We start from the raw sequence: 21,179 nt of genomic DNA on the forward strand, positions 1-21,179 counted from the left end.
GGTCTTCCAGACTACATGAAGTCAGAAGATTATACCTCAGTGGTAAGCAACCACAAGCTAGCAAAGCAAAGTTCAAAATGAACTCAAAGCCACTTAGGTACCTGTGAAAAAATCTAAAACAATCAGTTAAACTGTATAGACAAACAACCAACAGTCAATATTAAACAGACAGACAAAGCATCATCAGACAATGAGCAAGGCACAAGCACAAGTGAATTTGTTCTCAAAGCCTACAAAACAACACAATGTTAGCCAACATCAACCAATAATCAGGCTTAAATGAATGAGGCACTCCAATCATGGCAATGTGCCTTTGAACCTGAAATCCATAATCCAAACAGTGAGTCCAAACCACTAGGTCAAAGCCTAGGGTCAAAAGAGGGAAAAAATCCAGAACAGAAGCTGATACTCCACATGAAATTCATTTACTCAAGTGATAACATGTCCTAAAATTAAGGAAGCATGCAAGACCGAATTATTTCTAAGCCTAGGGGTAGAATAGTCATTTCACAGTTAGGGAGTAATATTGAACCAAAATTCTATTTATATCTAACCTAGACTAAATATTTCTAAAATCTAAGTAATTCTAATCTAAAAATTATTTCTAATCACTTTCTAATTAAATTCTAACCAAATTTTAATACCTAATTAAAATTCTAAAAAAAGCTAATTATCCAAAATTCTATTAGACTAATCTAATCAATATTCTAAAATCCTAAAAGTTAATCAAGGTTTAATATTCCTAAGATTATTTATATTCTAACTAAATTCTAATGATACCTAATTCTAAAATTTAATAAAACTATTTCTAAAACTAAATATCATGCAATTAACATAAAATGAAAGGGGCCTTATATGGACTGGGGGTGCAGGCCCGGATTGGAGGGTGTGTGCAAAGCAGCCAAGCCTTCGGGCCTGAAATGTGAAGGCAAGGCCCAAGCAGATTGGACAAGTAGCGGAGACTCCATCTCCTTCACCTTCCTCGGTCAATTTCAACAGACACAGGGAGAACCACATCTCCAAGACCTCCCTAGATGCGCCGGCCTAAACCAACGGCGGCGACCGCAAAATCATACCTCACACCGCCACACGCCTCTTGACCAACAAGAGGAACGAAACTCCGCCTAATCGAACGGAGCTACCGCGATGGCTCTCCCACGAAGCGAAGCAAACATCGGCAATGGCGAAAGAAAAACCGCTACCACTGTGCACGAATTAACAACACGAAAGGACAAGAGATCCTACCGGCAATGGCGAAAGAGGATCCGTCGGTGAAGCCGTATTCGGAACTCTGGTATCACGAAACTCTGATTCTCCGATCCTCCTCTCCTGTTCTGTTGCGAATTGCTTCTATCGCGATGACCTCGTTGCCTGATTCGATTATCAATGATTTGCAGTTCGCTTCGTAGGATAGGAATTGTGATGATGTGATTTGTTGTTCGCTCGGCTTTTGCAGGTGGTGGCTTGATTTGCAGGATTGTGATTAGCAACTTGTTTGGATTTCAGGCCCACACTGCCAAGGCGTAGATGTCCAAGCGCACCAACATAACCTGCAGAAGGAAAGAAAAGAAGAAAAACACTTGCAGAAAAGAGCTTAGCATGCCTTGACCGCTATCGCCGTTAACCTCAATCGCGTTCAAGCATGAGACGCCGCTCGAATGGATCGTACCGACACTACCACACTCCTCTGTCTCTAAACCTCGCATCCAACAATCATCGCCGTCACTCGCTGATGATTCACGGCTCAGGATCCTTCGTCAATCGGTTCCGACGCAATGATTCGACTCTGAGTGAACTCGTAATTACTTCCGCTGAGCCGGCTGCACGTGAATCTGAGTGTCGAACGGATTATGGTGCCGGATTCTCACAGGATTGTTGAGCGACGAAGACGCACGGATTGATGTCGGCCACAGGGAGATCTTGCAGGTATTTGGAAGAAGGTTGGAGCGTGGTTGAAGAAGAGTTTGTTACGGTTATGTTCTTTCAAGAAGGTTGAAGCGGTTGAGTTGATTGGAGTTTGGTGAGAAAGGGTGGAGAAAAGGTTCGTTGAGGAGAAGGTGATGGAAGAGGATTGAAGGATGAAGAGAAGTGAATTGAAGTGGTGAAGGTTGGTGATGCCGTTAGCGATTACGAAGTCGCTTTTTGTTAAGCTCTTTTTCTCTTCTCTTTTTTCGTTTTTGTTATTTTCTTGTTGTTATGGAGTATGGTGAGGGTGAGGGTTCGGTGAACGGAGGTTGAAGAATCCGGAAGTTTGAGAAGTGAAGATTGAAGAAGAATTGAATAGCGGTTACGGTTACGGTGGTTGAAGGTGAAGACCGGAGGTTTGGCTATGGAGTCTGGAGTTTCGTGAAGGTGGTTGATGAATGGAGGTTGAAGAAGAAAAAAAATCTTGAAGCGGTTGAAGATTGATTTATATAGGGATAAGAGTGAGGTTCCAAGTTTGTTATGAAGAAAATTCTGTTATTGGATTGGTCATTTTTTCTGTGAAATTATGCAGGTTTTTGTATTGGCTTGTGTATTAGCTGCGTTTTGCTTGCGGTTTACCGGCTTGGCTCGCTTGTGGCTTGAGTTCTTGGAATTGCAGCACCGCTTGTTTTGCTGAGCTGCATTTTACTTCTTGGCTCAGGCTGTATCGTAGCCTTCGTTCACTATTCATGCCGTTTTGATTTTCTCTTCTATGTTGCAGCCCCATTTTACTACTTGGTTGCCTTTTTTGCATTTGGAATTTGGTCAAGTACTGATGCCAATCTACTTTGGCATGCTGGTGTTTTGTCTGTTATGCTGCTATTGTCATGTAGCAGTACTTCCTATGGCCTTCTCATTTTCATACATGGCATTGGTCTTGGAGATTATAAATTGGATATGCAATCATTGATCATTATTTGAATATGAAATGGATTAGAAAAGTGGGTAACGTGATTTGGATATTAACATTGATAATGGGATATTGATAATTGGTTTTCAAAAATGGATAAACTAAATTGGATAAAAAAAAGTTAAGTGGTTTTGGTTAGTAATGAATTCAAGAATGGATAAAAATGGAAATGGATTTTTGGATAATGGGCTTAACCAAGATGGGTTAGTTGGATAGCATGGACATGGTTAATGGATTTAATCAAAATTAAGTGGACTTGAATTTAGCCAAAATGGATAATTGGATATGAACAAATGAATTATGGATTTAGATATGGATAATGAAATGGAATTATTTGGAAAATGGTTAATGGACCAAACTTATGGACTTAACAAAAAGGAGAAGAATGGGCTCAATGCAATCATGATTAAATTTCCACAACCAAATCAACTTTCCAGTAATCAACTAGGATCATCCAACTCAACTTGAATTTCCAAGATTAATTCGAGAAACGAACGCAATGATTTCTTCTTCCAGATAAGTGTTTGTAATGACAAATGACCTTCTTTGGGACATGGAGGAAGCGTCTCAAACCATCTCTCCACTCCCTAGCCCTTAGTTGACTTACAGTTGACTTTTATGAGCCTCAGATGACTTGGTCATACACCATGGACTTTGAGCCTTCAACACTTGGCCAAACTGCATCAAAATGAACCTTGGATCACGTAAGCCCATTGGAACACCCATAGGGCCTTTGTCTCATGGAAAAACTTGATCTCTTGCACAGTTGACTTCTCCTGATGCCAGTCCTGACTGATGCAATGCAATGGACTATGCAATGTGAATGCAATGTTAATGACCTAAAATGAAATGAATGTACAAATGGGAGGGTGCAAATTTGAGGTGCTACAGCTGCCCCTATTCAATCAACTGGGAACCCGAACGGATGAGAGCAACGGCTGTCAGACTTTCAGGGTAAACAGGGATTGAATACCAAGAACCGTAGAAATTTGCACACTGCTGGGATTTGTCTTTCTTGTTTTTGTTGTTTTTTTTTTCTTTCAGAGGTACAAGCACATCCAGACATCGACACACGATGAATGGGAACAGAAATCATCTCAACTAGATGCCAACGGACAACTAGGAAAAACTCAACGTTTACCAAGACCAACAGAGAGGTAAATCAACTCTTCTGGGGATAACCAGGAAAGGATACAACCATATGTCAGCGGACGCAATGGGAAAAACTCAACGTTTACCAAAACCAACGGAGAGGTAAATCCACTTGGGGAAAGGTACAACTAGACGTCATAGGACGACTAGGAAAAACTCGACGTTTATCGACACCAACGGAGAAGGAGAAAACTCAGCCAGACGTCATAGGACGAAAGGGAGACTCAACGTTTATCGACACCAACGGAGAAGGAGGAAACTCAACCAGACGTCATAGGACGAAAGGGAGACTCAACGTTTATCGACACCAACGAAGAAGGAGAAAACTCAGCCAGACGTCATAGGACGAAAGGGAGACTCAACGTTTATCGACACCAACGGAGAAGGAGAAAACTCAACCAGACGTCATAGGACGAAAGGGAGACTCAACGTTTATCGACACCAACGGAGAAGGAGAAAACTCAGCCAGACGTCATAGGACGAAAGGGAGACTCAACGTTTATCGACACCAACGGAGAAGGAGAAAACTCAGCCAGACGTCATAGGACGAAAGGGAGACTCAACGTTTATCGACACCAACGGAGAAGGAGAAAACTCAGCCAGACGTCATAGGACGAAAGGGAGACTCAACGTTTATCGACACCAACGGAGAAGGAGAAAACTCAACCAGACGTCATAGGACGAAAGGGAGACCACAACCGGACACCAAATAGGACGTCTACTGGGGATTCTGGCTGGGAAATCAACCAGACATTAATGAATGACTGGGAATAGGGTATACAATCAGACGTCATCGGACGAATGAGAAAAACACAACGTTTATCGAAACCAACGGGGAGGTAAATCCACTTGGGGAAGAGTACAACTAGACGTCATAGGATGAATAGGAAAAACTCGACGTTTATCGACACCAACGGAGAGGAGAAAACTCTGAGGGGAATCATATGGTATTACCAAATGATCTGTAGGGAATAAGAAACTAGACATCATCGGACGACTAGGAAAAACTCGACGTTTATCGACACCAACGGAGAGGAGGTTCAACTGGGGAAGACCCTGTGGGGAAATATATCAACTATACGCCAACGGACGCATAGGAAAAACTCGACGTTTATCGACACCAACGGAGAGGAGGACTCTTCTGGGGAGAGCGAACACAACCAAATCAGTAACGGATGATCGGGAAAAACTCGACGTTTATCGACACCAACGGAGAGGAGGAATCTTCTAGGGAGAGCGAACACAACCAAATCATCAATGGTTGATGGGGAAAAACTCGACGTTTATCGACACCAACGGAGAGGAGGAAAATCACTGGGGATCAAGGTCATTACAGAGAGTAGACAGGAAGGAACACCAAGGATGCTGGGTTGTAGGCAGAAAACAGGTGACCGACCAAAACGTGAATTGGTTTGTGTTCCAAAACACTCAACATCCTGAAGAGGGCTAGAAAAGCGATCTTGTTAAAGGATGGACATTCAATTCCACAAGGAATACGAATCTTACTCGACTGGGGAGGACGACTTCGACCCAAGAGCGCGTGAGACAAATTACCTATAGCCGTCAAAACGTAGATAATAGACTCGCATGGAAGATTATCCATAACCGGATTGTAGGTTGTTAGATGGATAAAACGACCGAAATCATCCTGAAGAGAGCGAAAGCAAACTTGTTAAAGGATGAACATTCGATTCCGAACAAAGGAATACGAATCTTACTCTGCTGGAGAAAACAATTAAAAGACTGACCAGAAAGTGCATGAGATATATTGTCTATAGCCGTCAAAACGTAGATAACACACTCGCATGGAAGATTATCCATAACCGGGTTGCAGGTTGTTAAATGGATAAATCAACCGACATCATCCTGAAGAGAGCGAAGGCAAACTTGTTAAAGGATGAAAATTCGATTCCACAAGGAATACGAATCTTACTCTGCTGGAGAAAACAATCAAAAGACTGACCAGAGAGTGCATGAGACATATTATCTATAGTCGTCAAAACGTAGATAACACACTCGCATGGAAGATTATCCATAACCGGGTTGCAGGTTGTTAGATGGATAAACGACCGAAAAGAAAGGCATCGTGTACCAGGAACAGGTATGCAAAGATGACCAATCAAAAGAGGATAAAGTTGCTGACTCGGAGCAAATACCCAAAAGAAAGGGGGAGACCCACTGGGGACAATACTGCTTGATCAAGGCGAGTATCCAGAGGGGAAAAGAATATCAATACCGCAAACCGGATACTGATAACTGCAAAGAGGGGATTACACCTACCGGTTAGTAGGCAGAAAACCACGAAAAAGTAACCAGTCATCGATAAGATGAGCACACAGGGTTAACTCCACCAAGGGGATGAAAGTGGGATTTTACAATTACCAATTTGTAGGTAGAAAACCACAAAGATAGGACTTACAACTACCGGGTTGTAGGTAGAAGCCAACCGACAGAATGAACCACAAAGGTTACCTCTGCTAGGGGATGAAAGTGGGATTTTACAACTACCGGTTGGGTAGAAAACCACAAAGATAGGACTTACAACTACCGGTTTGTAGGTAGAAGCCCACAAATTCCGCTGAGGATAAGATGAATGAGTGCCGGTTAGTGAGCCACTATTCATTCATGTCCCAGGGCAACACAAGAGACAGTCAACAAGAAGCCAATTTAGGATCAATCCCAAAAGGCAAACCGAATCAAGACTCATCCTAATGAGAAAAGAACTCAATAGGGAAAACCCATCCCGTGCAGGGAGGGAACGGAAACAACCGTCATCCACGAGGATCTAACTCAGTGGGGAGTGCAGAAGGAAATGGTAGACACTTTCTGCTTAGGGGTAGACTCTACATGGAGAGATTAGACACACCCACATCTGCTAGGAGACCACTGGGTAGAACCAGGTTTTCCTTTCACCAACGGATGAGGAAATAAACCTCTCTGGGGGGGATCAATCCTGAATGCTGTCAGGAGCAACTGTAGCAAATGTACCGTACAGATGTCTGAACGAAAAATCCGCTTCTGCCGGGGATACGGTCTGGTGGGTAACACATGAATGCATATGTTTGAATTTTTCTATGGCGTAATGCTCCATATTGAATGGAGATGCTACGCGATTTGAGGATGCAATGATCACTACATGCAAAATGCAAAGTGAATGAAAACCCTGCTAGGGAGCCCACTGATCAAATACTCCACTCTGTGGGGAGACTCTGCTGAGGAAATCTGCTTGATGAAAACTCTGTAGGGAGAGCACTGACTTCTCACTCATGCTGGAGAACAGAGATACCAAGAATCAGCCAGATCTCTGGTGAAAATAGATAGGCATCGATGAAGTTCCTCATGTCAACCACTCTGCTGAGGACCTACCTGAGAAAATGACGGAATACTGAGACGTCAATCCTCCAAATATCGAATCGTTGCAGAAAAGCATCCGTGCCAGGGAGAGGAGAAGACTACTCTGCTGGAGAGACGAAAATTGAAGTCTTCAGTACACCTACTGCTTGAGAACTGGCCCACGATAATGTCCAAAACAAAAACCTTGCTGGGGATGCCCCACGATAGGGCTCAAACAGCACTCTATTAGGGATGCCCCACCATAGGGCTAACAGAGACTTGGAGAAAACATGTTGCACTGTCGGGGACGTGAAGATGAACAACTTCAACCAACACTGCACTGAGCAACCTCGCTGAGGAGAGACCATGAAAAGGTTCTACAGGACAAAGATACAGTTATGCTCGAGATACGAACGACTGTCTTACCCGTCGGTAATCATACCACCCTTGGGAGAGCACTGCGGGTCTCCTAGGTATCCTTTCATCATTGTGAATGTTCACTTTGTTTAAGAACAATTTTGTGAAAAATTTTGTTTATTTTGAAAACAATGATACTTTATCAATTAAAACATGCAAAACATTTGTTGAGTTGAAACAAAGAAGAGTGCAAATAATGGGGTAAAAGCTCAAATCGATGTGATGGAATGGTAGTCTGCAAAGGGCGAGACTCCATAGATCTGTACAAGTTTGAAATCGGTGATATATATTGGAGAGGGCTACATTGAACATAACGACCTTTCCTCTACCATTCTGAATCTCGATGTATTCGGAGCTTCGGTCGACGACGCATAGAGAATTCCTGGCGGATGACAGATATAGAACACGGTCTTGTCAAGATGCAGTTACTTGCCAAATCCCTAATTTTTGCCTAGATTGCCCCGGTGTGAGGTGCTCAATCTAGCGAGATGCAAATTCTTTTTTCAATGTCTCTAACTTTTGCCTGGATCGCCCTTTCGGGTTTTCAATCCACCGAGACGCTCCTTTTTGCCTAAGTTACCCTTTGGGGTGTTCAACTTAGCGAGCTGTTTTGCTTTTTTTTTGTTTAGGCTAAGTATTTCTTGACTGCATCTGGATTCACAGGACGAGTGAACTTCTTCATCCATTGCTGTAAGTGTCAAAGCACCGCCTGAAAAGGCTCTCTTGAAAACATATGGACGTTCATAGCTTGGAGTCCACTTGCCCCTGGAATCGGGCACGAAAGACAAGACTTTCTTGAGCACAAGGTCATTTTCTCAGAACTTGAGACTCGACCTTCTAGTCGAATGCTTTCGTCACTCTCTGCTGATATAACTGACCATGACACCTGGCAGTTAATCTCTTCTTTTCGATCGAATTCAGCATCAGTCAACTTGGGACTTTGAGGGTGCTATTTTTCCTTTGTTTTTTTCTTTTGATTTTGCTTTTGATTTCTTTTGATTTCTTTTGCACCCTTTCTTTCTTTGTTTTTTTTTGATTGATTTTTTTTTTGATGCCCCAGTTGGCTGTTCTGCTGATTCTCGAGATGCAGCTGAGTGATCTTCTTTTCTTGCTCAAGAAGTCGGGAAATCTCGTCAGGAATCCCTTCAACATCATCTTCTTCTACTTCGAATACAGGGAATTCAAAATTGGGAGATGACGTCCGATCATTATGTTCAATGGGTTTGAGAAACAACCTGCATAATGATTTCGATATGAAAAACTTTTTGGAAAACAAACAAGACAATCGTTATGCAGATGAAAAGATTGCTTTTATTCCTGTTTTTAGGGTTTTTGTGATCACCAATTTCATGCAAAAAGCGAAAAGGGAAAACAATTGGAAAAACAAATGTTTAACATGCATTTACTTGAATGAAAATATCATTGCACAAAATGTTGCCAACAATGTCATCACTTCTCCTTTTGGCATGGGAGAAGGGTTTTTAAACAAAGTGATTATTACTCTGACTTATGAACAACTGTAGGAACGCCCACAGTGACCCAATTGTGATAGATCCCACCAGGGATAACAACTGTCAGAATCTCTTGCATTAGTAGCTTCTGCTTTTGATCAACCCTCTTTGTTGAAGACCTCAGGAAAAAAGCCAACGCCAGCCCGCGACTTGTTATCTTCAAGCTTTATTAACACGGGGACCCAAGTCTTCAAAGTTCAGAATACCTGACTGCACGAGGTCTTGAACCTTCATTTTCAACTGAAAGCAACTATCCACATCATGACCAGGAGCACCCGAATGATACACACAATGCTGCTCAGGCCTATACCACCACTGAGGGTTGACGGGTATAGTCGGCGGGTCTCTGGGAGTAATCAAGTTCCGCTCTATCAACGAGGGATACAACTCTGAGTATGACATAGGGATCGGGTAAAAAATGATCCTCTTCCCCTCATTACTTGTATCGGCTTGATTATCATAGGGAGGCTGGTAAGCCTGCTGTTGCGGACGATGTTGCTGATGTTGATACTGCTGAGTTGGTCTTCTCTGTTGCTGTGGAGTTTGAGTTGCTGGGATAGTCACAGCGGCAGCTTGACGATATTGTCCTATGTTCGCACTCCCTCGCCGGTGCACAGCATTTGTTTCACTCTCTCCCCTTTTGGGTGCCCCAGAGAATGGCTTCTTAGAATTCAACGAACTTGAAGAGCCACGATGGCGAACCGGAGTGCGGGTTGCTCTGACATTAACAGTTTCTGTAGCAAGCGGCTGTCCATTGACTATGATACCCCTCAAATCATCATCCACGTCGTAGTTGTTGACGGGAATAGTGACAGCAGCAATTTGATCATTAACGGGGACCCCCTCTGGTGAAGCACGACTGGGTGGCAGAATCATGGCTTCCTGTCTCTGGGCTAAGGCTCGCAGCTCCTCTTGCCCCTGAACGACCCCTTGCATCATGGTCATGAACTAGGCCATGTTTGCCCTCATCTCAGCCAACTCAGTCTGAACCTGATCCATACTCCTCTGATGATTCGATCTGGTTGAGGTGCGGACGATGATCAACAATCCTGTCTCAGACAGGAGCCAGAGTGAGAAGTCCGAACTAGAACACCTATTATGCAACATGTTATGATTATGATGCTAATGCATATGATGCACATGATAATGATCATTTCTCAGGCCTTCAAAGAGCCTGATTCATCTTCGAAAAAAAGCAATCTGCAGCAACGGCACAGTATACAAGAGCAATGAATACCGAGTGAAACCAACAATTTCATCTATAAATGAGCACCCGGATCTATCAGTGAACAGACTCTGGAATGTACCTGAGAAATGATATGCATGCAGAGATCATTTTTTTTTTTTTTTCAATTTTTTATTGATTCTTTTTTTTGTTGATTACGTTTCTTTTGAAAAATAAACATGCTATGATGCACATGATGCAGACACGACTGGCAAGCTGTGCATATCTGGACACAGGATCGAAGCTTCGGCTCGAACTCTGATCACAACCATCTGAAACCCCAAAGTCAACTGGTCAACTGTCATCTGAACCCAATCTGAGAAACTGAGTCACCAACAGGAACATACTGAGTCATCATCAAGTCACCAACAGTCACCATCTGTACCTGTTAAAATGATCATTCCCTCCCCACTCACGGGTGTCATCTAGGCCAGGGTAAGGTTGAGAGAAACGCAGGATAAACAACCCTTTCAAGAATATCATCTTGTGCACACCAGATGTATGCACCGATAATACCCCATCAGAGTCTGAACTGCTCGTGATATCGATGTTTCGCTAAGTGGCGTACACCACCCGCTTCCCATGAATCACTCTATTCCTAGGTTTCCTAGATTGCACTCATAGCCTGGGTATTGGGCCTTTTACCTCAAGTAACTCCCACCCCCAAACAGAGAAACACAGCCAGCACAGCAGATGAATGTGCATGAATGCAACCATCAATGCAAACAATAAATGCAAACAATAAATGAAATGAATGCAATAAACAACACAGCAAAAAGCAACCAAAGCCCTAACCTAGAGGGCGTTAGGAGAGACTCGCTTAGGGAAGAAGGACCAGCACAGGTCAACTTCTCTTTCGTCCCCAGCAGAGTCGCCAGCTGTCGCATTACGCGAAAAACCGGCGGGAAAACAAGAACAACAGAGCCGCCACCGTGCGTTATTTATCCCAAAAGAGGGAAAGGAAACGCTCAGAGTAAACCTGGAAAAAGCATGGTCTCGCGACCAAAGAGAATGGGATCGGAAGTCGGTTATGCGAAGGGAAGGTATTAGCACCCCTACGCATCCGTCGTACTCGACGGGATCCACGCACAATAGGAAGGAAAATGGTTGCTAAAACACTGCTCACACACACACTGGCTGAAAGAGACACAAGAAAACAAACAAGACTGAAACTGACTCGGCAGGACATCGCGTCCTGGGCCCACTTAGTCTATCAGGCATAGACATCAGAGTCAAAGTAGTTCGGACTGGGGAAACGACACATGCTCGCTAGGATGTCGCATCCTATGCATACGTATCTCCTTTGGACGAAGGAGAATCAGAGCATTCGTAACTCGGCTAACACGCACACAAACAAACACAGGCAAAGGCAAACGTGGAGCCTGAATGCCAATCACTGGGCTTACATCAGCATCCAAACCAAAACACACGCAAGGAGGCTAACATGGAGCCTGAATGCCAATCACTGGGCTTACATCAGCATCCGAACCAAAAACACGCACTAACACTGGAACCCGAATGCCACTCGATGGACTTACATCAGCTTCCAAGCACACAACAAGACACAGGAAGAAGAAGGGTCTCGATTGCAACTAGGGCAAGAGATAGGGGAGGTCTCAATCGCAACGAGGGCGAGAGAAAAGAATTAGTGTTAGTTGTTAGTCAAACTCGACAAGACATCGCATCTCGTGCCTACGTATCTCATCTGGACATGAGAATCAGAGTTGCCGTAGTTCGGCTAAACTATTCCTGTTGGTTTGTGTTTTTTAAGTGGATAACGTCACTACGCAATCTACCGGATGCTCGACCATTGGAGACTTACTCACCTGTAGTAGAAGGAGTTGACGTATCCTTAAGAGGGGATAATGTTTGTTTGTGTTTTAGGAAAGCTCAAGCAAGAAAGGAAGTCCTATACGAAGGAACCGTGCTACCTTAATTGACATGCAAACGAGACTACGCGGAGTCTAGCAAACCTAGGGGATACAATCACACCACACAAACATATACAGCATGAAATAAACACACCAACAAGGGGCTCAAACATCAAGGCTAGGCTTTAGTCGAGGGGTCATATCAACCTCAACAAACAAGCCTCTGTATCGGGGTCAGGTTAGCTCTTAACCTTGCCATTGAGGGGCTAAGGTGAAGCTGATGAAAGGTGAGTGAAGATGAGACTTCACAGCTCTTATCCCTGGTCAGGGAGAGCTTCAGACAAAGGAGCGTGGGTCCAGAATGGAGGGACCCTTCTACGCTCAAGACTCTGACTCGATTGTGCAACAGCACAAGATCTTGGGTTTGTGTCCCAATGCATCAACACACAGCCGTGCGAGCAAAGGGACGACTCAACAGAATAGTGGGGGATAGATTGCATATCCCTTGGCTTCCACCAATTGCCTTAAATAAGGACTTTCCCTGCCTGGCACAAAATGTAAACAACCACAAACATCGCCTCTTAAGGAGGACTTCAGACAGTTGCCTGGCCAATTAACAGGCCAGGTCTTCCAGACTACATGAAGTCAGAAGATTATACCTCAGTGGTAAGCAACCACAAGCTAGCAAAGCAAAGTTCAAAATGAACTCAAAGCCACTTAGGTACCTGTGAAAAAATCTAAAACAATCAGTTAAACTGTATAGACAAACAACCAACAGTCAATATTAAACAGACAGACAAAGCATCATCAGACAATGAGCAAGGCACAAGCACAAGTGAATTTGTTCTCAAAGCCTACAAAACAACACAATGTTAGCCAACATCAACCAATAATCAGGCTTAAATGAATGAGGCACTCCAATCATGGCAATGTGCCTTTGAACCTGAAATCCATAATCCAAACAGTGAGTCCAAACCACTAGGTCAAAGCCTAGGGTCAAAAGAGGGAAAAAATCCAGAACAGAAGCTGATACTCCACATGAAATTCATTTACTCAAGTGATAACATGTCCTAAAATTAAGGAAGCATGCAAGACCGAATTATTTCTAAGCCTAGGGGTAGAATAGTCATTTCACAGTTAGGGAGTAATATTGAACCAAAATTCTATTTATATCTAACCTAGACTAAATATTTCTAAAATCTAAGTAATTCTAATCTAAAAATTATTTCTAATCACTTTCTAATTAAATTCTAACCAAATTTTAATACCTAATTAAAATTCTAAAAAAAGCTAATTATCCAAAATTCTATTAGACTAATCTAATCAATATTCTAAAATCCTAAAAGTTAATCAAGGTTTAATATTCCTAAGATTATTTATATTCTAACTAAATTCTAATGATACCTAATTCTAAAATTTAATAAAACTATTTCTAAAACTAAATATCATGCAATTAACATAAAATGAAAGGGGCCTTATATGGACTGGGGGTGCAGGCCCGGATTGGAGGGTGTGTGCAAAGCAGCCAAGCCTTCGGGCCTGAAATGTGAAGGCAAGGCCCAAGCAGATTGGACAAGTAGCGGAGACTCCATCTCCTTCACCTTCCTCGGTCAATTTCAACAGACACAGGGAGAACCACATCTCCAAGACCTCCCTAGATGCGCCGGCCTAAACCAACGGCGGCGACCGCAAAATCATACCTCACACCGCCACACGCCTCTTGACCAACAAGAGGAACGAAACTCCGCCTAATCGAACGGAGCTACCGCGATGGCTCTCCCACGAAGCGAAGCAAACATCGACAATGGCGAAAGAAAAACCGCTACCACTGTGCACGAATTAACAACACGAAAGGACAAGAGATCCTACCGGCAATGGCGAAAGAGGATCCGTCGGTGAAGCCGTATTCGGAACTCTGGTATCACGAAACTCTGATTCTCCGATCCTCCTCTCCTGTTCTGTTGCGAATTGCTTCTATCGCGATGACCTCGTTGCCTGATTCGATTATCAATGATTTGTAGTTCGCTTCGTAGGATAGGAATTGTGATGATGTGATTTGTTGTTCGCTCGGCTTTTGCAGGTGGTGGCTTGATTTGCAGGATTGTGATTAGCAACTTGTTTGGATTTCAGGCCCACACTGCCAAGGCGTAGATGTCCAAGCGCACCAATATAACCTGCAGAAGGAAAGAAAAGAAGAAAAGCACTTGCAGAAAAGAGCTTAGCATGCCTTGACCGCTATCGCCGTTAACCTCAATCGCGTTCAAGCATGAGACGCCGCTCGAATGGATCGTACCGACACTACCACACTCCTCTGTCTCTAAACCTCGCATCCAACAATCATCGCCGTCACTCGCTGATGATTCACGGCTCAGGATCCTTCGTCAATCGGTTCCGACGCAATGATTCGACTCTGAGTGAACTCGTAATTACTTCCGCTGAGCCGGCTGCACGTGAATCTGAGTGTCGAACGGATTATGGTGCCGGATTCTCACAGGATTGTTGAGCGACGGAGACGCACGAATTGATGTCGGCCACAGGGAGATCTTGCAGGTATTTGGAAGAAGGTTGGAGCGTGGTTGAAGAAGAGTTTGTTACGGTTATGTTCTTTCAAGAAGGTTGAAGCGGTTGAGTTGATTGGAGTTTGGTGAGAAAGGGTGGAGAAAAGGTTCGTTGAGGAGAAGGTGATGGAAGAGGATTGAAGGATGAAGAGAAGTGAATTGAAGTGGTGAAGGTTGGTGATGCCGTTAGCGATTACGAAGTCACTTTTTGTTAAGCTCTTTTTCTCTTCTCTTTTTTCGTTTTTGTTATTTTCTTGTTGTTATGGAGTATGGTGAGGGTGAGGGTTCGGTGAACGGAGGTTGAAGAATCTGGAAGTTTGAGAAGTGAAGATTGAAGAAGAATTGAATAGCGGTTACGGTTACGGTGGTTGAAGGTGAAGACCGGAGGTTTGGCTATGGAGTCTGGAGTTTCGTGAAGGTGGTTGATGAATGGAGGTTGAAGAAGAAAAAAAATCTTGAAGCGGTTGAAGATTGATTTATATAGGGATAAGAGTGAGGTTCCAAGTTTGTTATGAAGAAAATTCTGTTATTGGATTGGTCATTTTTTCTGTGAAATTATGCAGGTTTTTGTATTGGCTTGTGTATTAGCTGCGTTTTGCTTGCGGTTTACCGGCTTGGCTCGCTTGTGGCTTGAGTTCTTGGAATTGCAGCACCGCTTGTTTTGCTGAGCTGCATTTTACTTCTTGGCTCAGGCTGTATCGTAGCCTTCGTTCACTATTCATGCCGTTTTGATTTTCTCTTCTATGTTGCAGCCCCATTTTACTACTTGGTTGCCTTTTTTGCATTTGGAATTTGGTCAAGTACTGATGCCAATCTACTTTGGCATGCTGGTGTTTTGTCTGTTATGCTGCTATTGTCATGTAGCAGTACTTCCTATGGCCTTCTCATTTTCATACATGGCATTGGTCTTGGAGATTATAAATTGGATATGCAATCATTGATCATTATTTGAATATGAAATGGATTAGAAAAGTGGGTAACGTGATTTGGATATTAACATTGATAATGGGATATTGATAATTGGTTTTCAAAAATGGATAAACTAAATTGGATAAAAAAAAGTTAAGTGGTTTTGGTTAGTAATGAATTCAAGAATGGATAAAAATGGAAATGGATTTTTAGATAATGGGCTTAACTAAGATGGGTTAGTTGGATAGCATGGACATGGTTAATGGATTTAATCAAAATTAAGTGGACTTGAATTTAGCCAAAATGGATAATTGGATATGAACAAATGAATTATGGATTTAGATATGGATAATGAAATGGAATTATTTGGAAAATGGTTAATGGACCAAACTTATGGACTTAACAAAAAGGAGAAGAATGGGCTCAATGCAATCATGATTAAATTTCCACAACCAAATCAACTTTCCAGTAATCAACTAGGATCATCCAACTCAACTTGAATTTCCAAGATTAATTCGAGAAACGAACGCAATGATTTCTTCTTCCAGATAAGTGTTTGTAATGACAAATGACCTTCTTTGGGACATGGAGGAAGCGTCTCAAACCATCTCTCCACTCCCTAGCCCTTAGTTGACTTACAGTTGACTTTTATGGGCCTCAGATGACTTGGTCATACACCATGGACTTTGAGCCTTCAACACTTGGCCAAACTGCATCAAAATGAACCTTGGATCACGTAATCCCATTGGAACACCCATAGGGCCTTTGTCTCATGGAAAAACTTGATCTCTTGCACAGTTGACTTCTCCTGATGCCAGTCCTGACTGATGCAATGCAATGGACTATGCAATGTGAATGCAATGTTAATGACCTAAAATGAAATGAATGTACAAATGGGAGGGTGCAAATTTGAGGTGCTACAGCGGTTATACGTTACTTGTCCTCGCAATTGGAGGTTTAAAGCATTTGTTTGTATCGCACTAGAACAAATTAAATAGTGTTCTTTTGAAAAGGTTTTCGCTTGTACGGGGTGAGAAAAAAGAGGTTTGATGTGTTGGAGTTTTTTTTAGTGGATGAAAATTGCTCGAATGGTTGAGTTAGGCAATTCGTATCCAAACAATCGGGGAAAATAATAGTAGACGCTAGATCGTGCCTTTTCATCCTTTTAATTACAAAGTGATTAGATATCTCTAAGGTGTTTTGAATAGACGGAGAATACTCTAATGGCCGAGCTATACACATCGTATCCAAGTATTCGAGAAAAAAATAGTAGACACTAGATCGTTCCTTTTTCGTCATGTTTATTGCAAAAATAAGATCACTTAATTTTTTATTATATAGTGATTTATAATGAATCGGTTTGCAAGTTTTAAATGGATGACAATTTCTTGGATGGTTGAGTTAGACAACTCGTATCCAAACAATCGGAAAAAAGAATAGTAGATAATAGATCATTCCTTTTTTATCCTTTGTGAAAATTTATTCAAAAGTGATTACATGTTTTTATTTTGACTTAGAAAAATGCACTCGATAAAGATCTAGGTTTGATTCACGTTAATTCGAAATTAATCAAAAAGAAACAAGTGTTGAAAAAGACCACTTGACGTTGGATCAAGGATTTTAATTTATTGAAAATATTCAACTCACTTATCACTTATTTATTTAATTAACTAAAATAATTAAAATGATAAAAGAAAATAAATTGAATCAAGGGAAGTGTAAGAACATAATTTTCCAAGGCCGAATCCAAAATTAAAATAAAATAAAATGAATGCTGAAACTAAATTGGACTAAAAAAGTTTGAAGATCTCTCATTTTGTATTTTGCTTTCGCGTTTTCTAAAATCTCAATTTTTATTTTATAGGATCTAAAAAGTTTTTTAAATTGTCTAAATGAATTTCGGGTCTATTCACACACATAGACATTATTGTTTCCATATTCTAACCCAACCTAACGTCTTTAAAGGAGTTCATAAAGTATAGTACAAATAGATGTTAGGTAATCTCTACAGAGTCTTTTAAAAAGAATGCATGTAAACTGGACTCTAGAGCTGATCATCATGGGAGTCTTTCAGAGGTTGAGTTTAAGATTCAAAAGAACATCGTTGCGGTTCTTCGGTTATTGCTTAAAATTTAAGGTTCTCAATTATTTTAGAGGTACGAAACCCTATGACTTAAGGAGGGAGTAAACACCAATTTCAGACGAGTGAATACTCAGTTCAAATGGTTGCATATCTGAATAGAAAGGTCAAAGGATTGAAACCTTATTAGGTGTTCTTAGATGTGAGCGAAAGTGATTGAATTTCTTTAGTAACAAACATTTGAGAAAGGGTTTGAGTGATAAATGGTGAACAATTCAATCTCCATGGTATGTGATGAACAAGTTAGAGATTGAGTAAGATCGATTCAGAGTGATTCTGATTTGGTAAGAATGAGTGATATAGAAATTATAATTTATTGAAATTCATGGTTTAAGGTTTAGGATGTCATATGCAATCAGCTATGGTAGTCATATCACAACAAAAATAGAATATTATAACAGATATATCAAGACATTTTAAACATAAAGAATTGTTCTCATGTTCCAATCAAAATTACCAAAGTAATATTGGTTTTATGCAGTTTTTTAATGAATAAGATCCCAACTAGATTGTTGGGAAAAAAGTCTGCCTATGAAGTTCAATGTTCCAATCAAAATATTTGAGTTGGAACATCCCGTGACTATCTCTAAAAATGTAAATATCAGTATAAAACATAGGTGGCAAGAGGCACTATAACATCGAATGTATTTGAAACTAGCTAATGTTGATTTGTCCGACCTGAGAATCAAGAATATACAGATTTGTGCATGTAATTAGATCAATTCCAAGAAATCCATATAGACAAAGCTCTTACCAATATGTGCATGTCGTAATGTGTTGGTTCTAAGTGTTGGCAGCAATTTTAGTAAAATAAAGAGTGTTCACAAGATGTTATGTGTGATGTCTTAACATAAGATATCCTATGTACCATTGGAGTTCAAGAACATGATCATGCAGGATTGTTTCAGAATGTCATACACAAGGTCATGGCTTCTAATAATGTTTCCTGCTGGAGTTGAAATGGAAAACATAATTATGCAGGATTGTATCAAGATGTCATACACGATGTCATGACATCTGATGTTTTGTACCTACTGGAAATTATAAAAGGAATTATGGAATTATGCAGGATTGTTCCAGGATGTCAGACTCGATGTCATGACATCCTGTACACAGAACATTCAGTGTGAATGTCTGGTCTTTTGTGATTGCGCAATTAATGGCAATCTATTATGATTGAAGATCTGATTTGCAGGTGCATTTAATCATTAATTACAACCTGATTTACTTATTTTCCAAGGAGATCTAACCAGCTGTCATGAGAAGATTTAATTGGAAAATAGATTTAGGGTTTTCAAGATGTCCAAGCCCAGCTGAAAGCTTCTATAAAAAGGGACTTAGAAAACCTGTTTTATAACACAACCAATACTGAGCAAAATATAGAGAGAGAGAGAGAGAGAGCTAGGGTTTGTGTCTATTTAGTCGTGAGACTTGTAAGCCATTCAAGCCATCTTTTGATGATTGAATTGGACTGATTTGTGGTTGTAATTTGTCACTCTAAAGTTCTTAAGCAAGAGTGTGTGTCTATTTTATCAAAGTTGTGAAGCAAGATCAAGTGTGTGTCTACTTGATCAAAGATGTGAAGCAAGATCAAGTGTGTGTCTACTTGATTAAAGTTGTGAAGCAAGATCAAGTGGGTGTCTTCTTGATTGAAACTGTGAAGTAAAATCAAGAGTGTGTTATTAAAAAGTGTTTTCTTTTCTCAAGGGATTGTTGCTTAAGATCACAGGTGTGATTGTAGGGAAGTGAGTGGGTTCTCATATCTAAGAATTCTTAGGTAGAAATTGCACGGGTAGATATTAGGTGAGAAAGACTGTAACTTGTTGAAGTGTACGGAGAGTTTTTGAACTAATTCTATTTTAGTGGATTTCCTCCCTGGCTTGGTAGCCCCCAGACGTAGGTGAGTTGCACCGAACTGGGTTAACAACTGTTTGTGTCTTTTACTTTACCATTCTGTATCTTTATCCTGTTTGTGTTACTCAAATATTAGTCTCGTGACATTACCTTTGACATCTCATATCTGATACCAGAATTTCAATTGGTATCAGAGCAGGCATCCTGCTCTGGTTCTGGGTGAGATCTAGGGACAACACTTTCTGGTACAATGGAGAGAGATAGAGGATCTGTTCACAGGCCACCAATTTTGGATGGTTCTACCTATGACTATTGGAAACCTCGAATGGTAGCCTTTCTAAAATCTCTTGATAACAAGGCTTGGAAGGCTGTGTTAACACGCTGGGTGCATCCTGTAGTTACTAAAGAAGGAGAAGCCACTGCTGAGAAAAAGCCTGAAGAACAATGGTCCAAGGAGGAGGATGACCTAGCCCTTGTAAATTCTAAAGCATTGAATGCCATCTTCAATGGAGTAGACAAGAACATCTTCAGATTAGTAAACAACTGTGAAGTAGCTAAAGATGCTTGGGACATTCTCAAAACCACTCATGAAGGCACCTCTAGAGTGAAAATGTCTGGACTACAGCTGCTCACCACCAAGTTTAAAAACTTAAGGATGAAAGAAGATGAAAATATTCATGAATTTCACATGAGTATCCTTGAAATTGCCAATGCCTCTGGAGCTTTGGGAGAGAAGATGTGAGATGAAAAGTTAGTAAGAAAAATACTCAGATCACTCCCCAAGAGATTTGCTATGAAAGTAACAGCCATAGAAGAATCTCAAGACATCTCAAATATGAGAGTTGATGAGCTAATTGGATCCCTCCAAACATTTGAGATGGGAATATGTGATGGAGCTGAAAAGAAAGCCAAAAGCATAACATTCATGTCAAACACTAAAGAGGAAGATGAGGAAGGTGGTCAAGATATTGATGAAGATCTGGAAAATGAGATAGCAATGTTGGGAAGACAGTTCAACAGACTTATGAAAAAGATAGATGTGAGAGCAAAGGGCAATGTCAAGAACATCGCATCTGACATCAGTAAATCCAACAACTTTGGTAGTGTAGCGGTGTATTCGTCGCTATATGATTTATTGATTAAACCATAAGCAAAGCATACAATGAATTCGAGTCGCCACCGCACTTTTATTTATCCAAAGGACTGGCTAAAAAGCGAACAAAAGCCTAAGAAGTTTTACGCGTAGAAAACTAATTAAAAGATCAGAGAGTCTGGGTAAGGGGTAAATTACGCAATGGGAAGGTGTTAGGCACCCACTACGTCCTAGGTACTCC

This window comes from Lathyrus oleraceus, chromosome 1 (genome assembly GCF_024323335.1).
Source record: "Lathyrus oleraceus cultivar Zhongwan6 chromosome 1, CAAS_Psat_ZW6_1.0, whole genome shotgun sequence".
In the NCBI taxonomy this organism is placed as follows: Eukaryota; Viridiplantae; Streptophyta; class Magnoliopsida; order Fabales; family Fabaceae; genus Lathyrus; species Lathyrus oleraceus.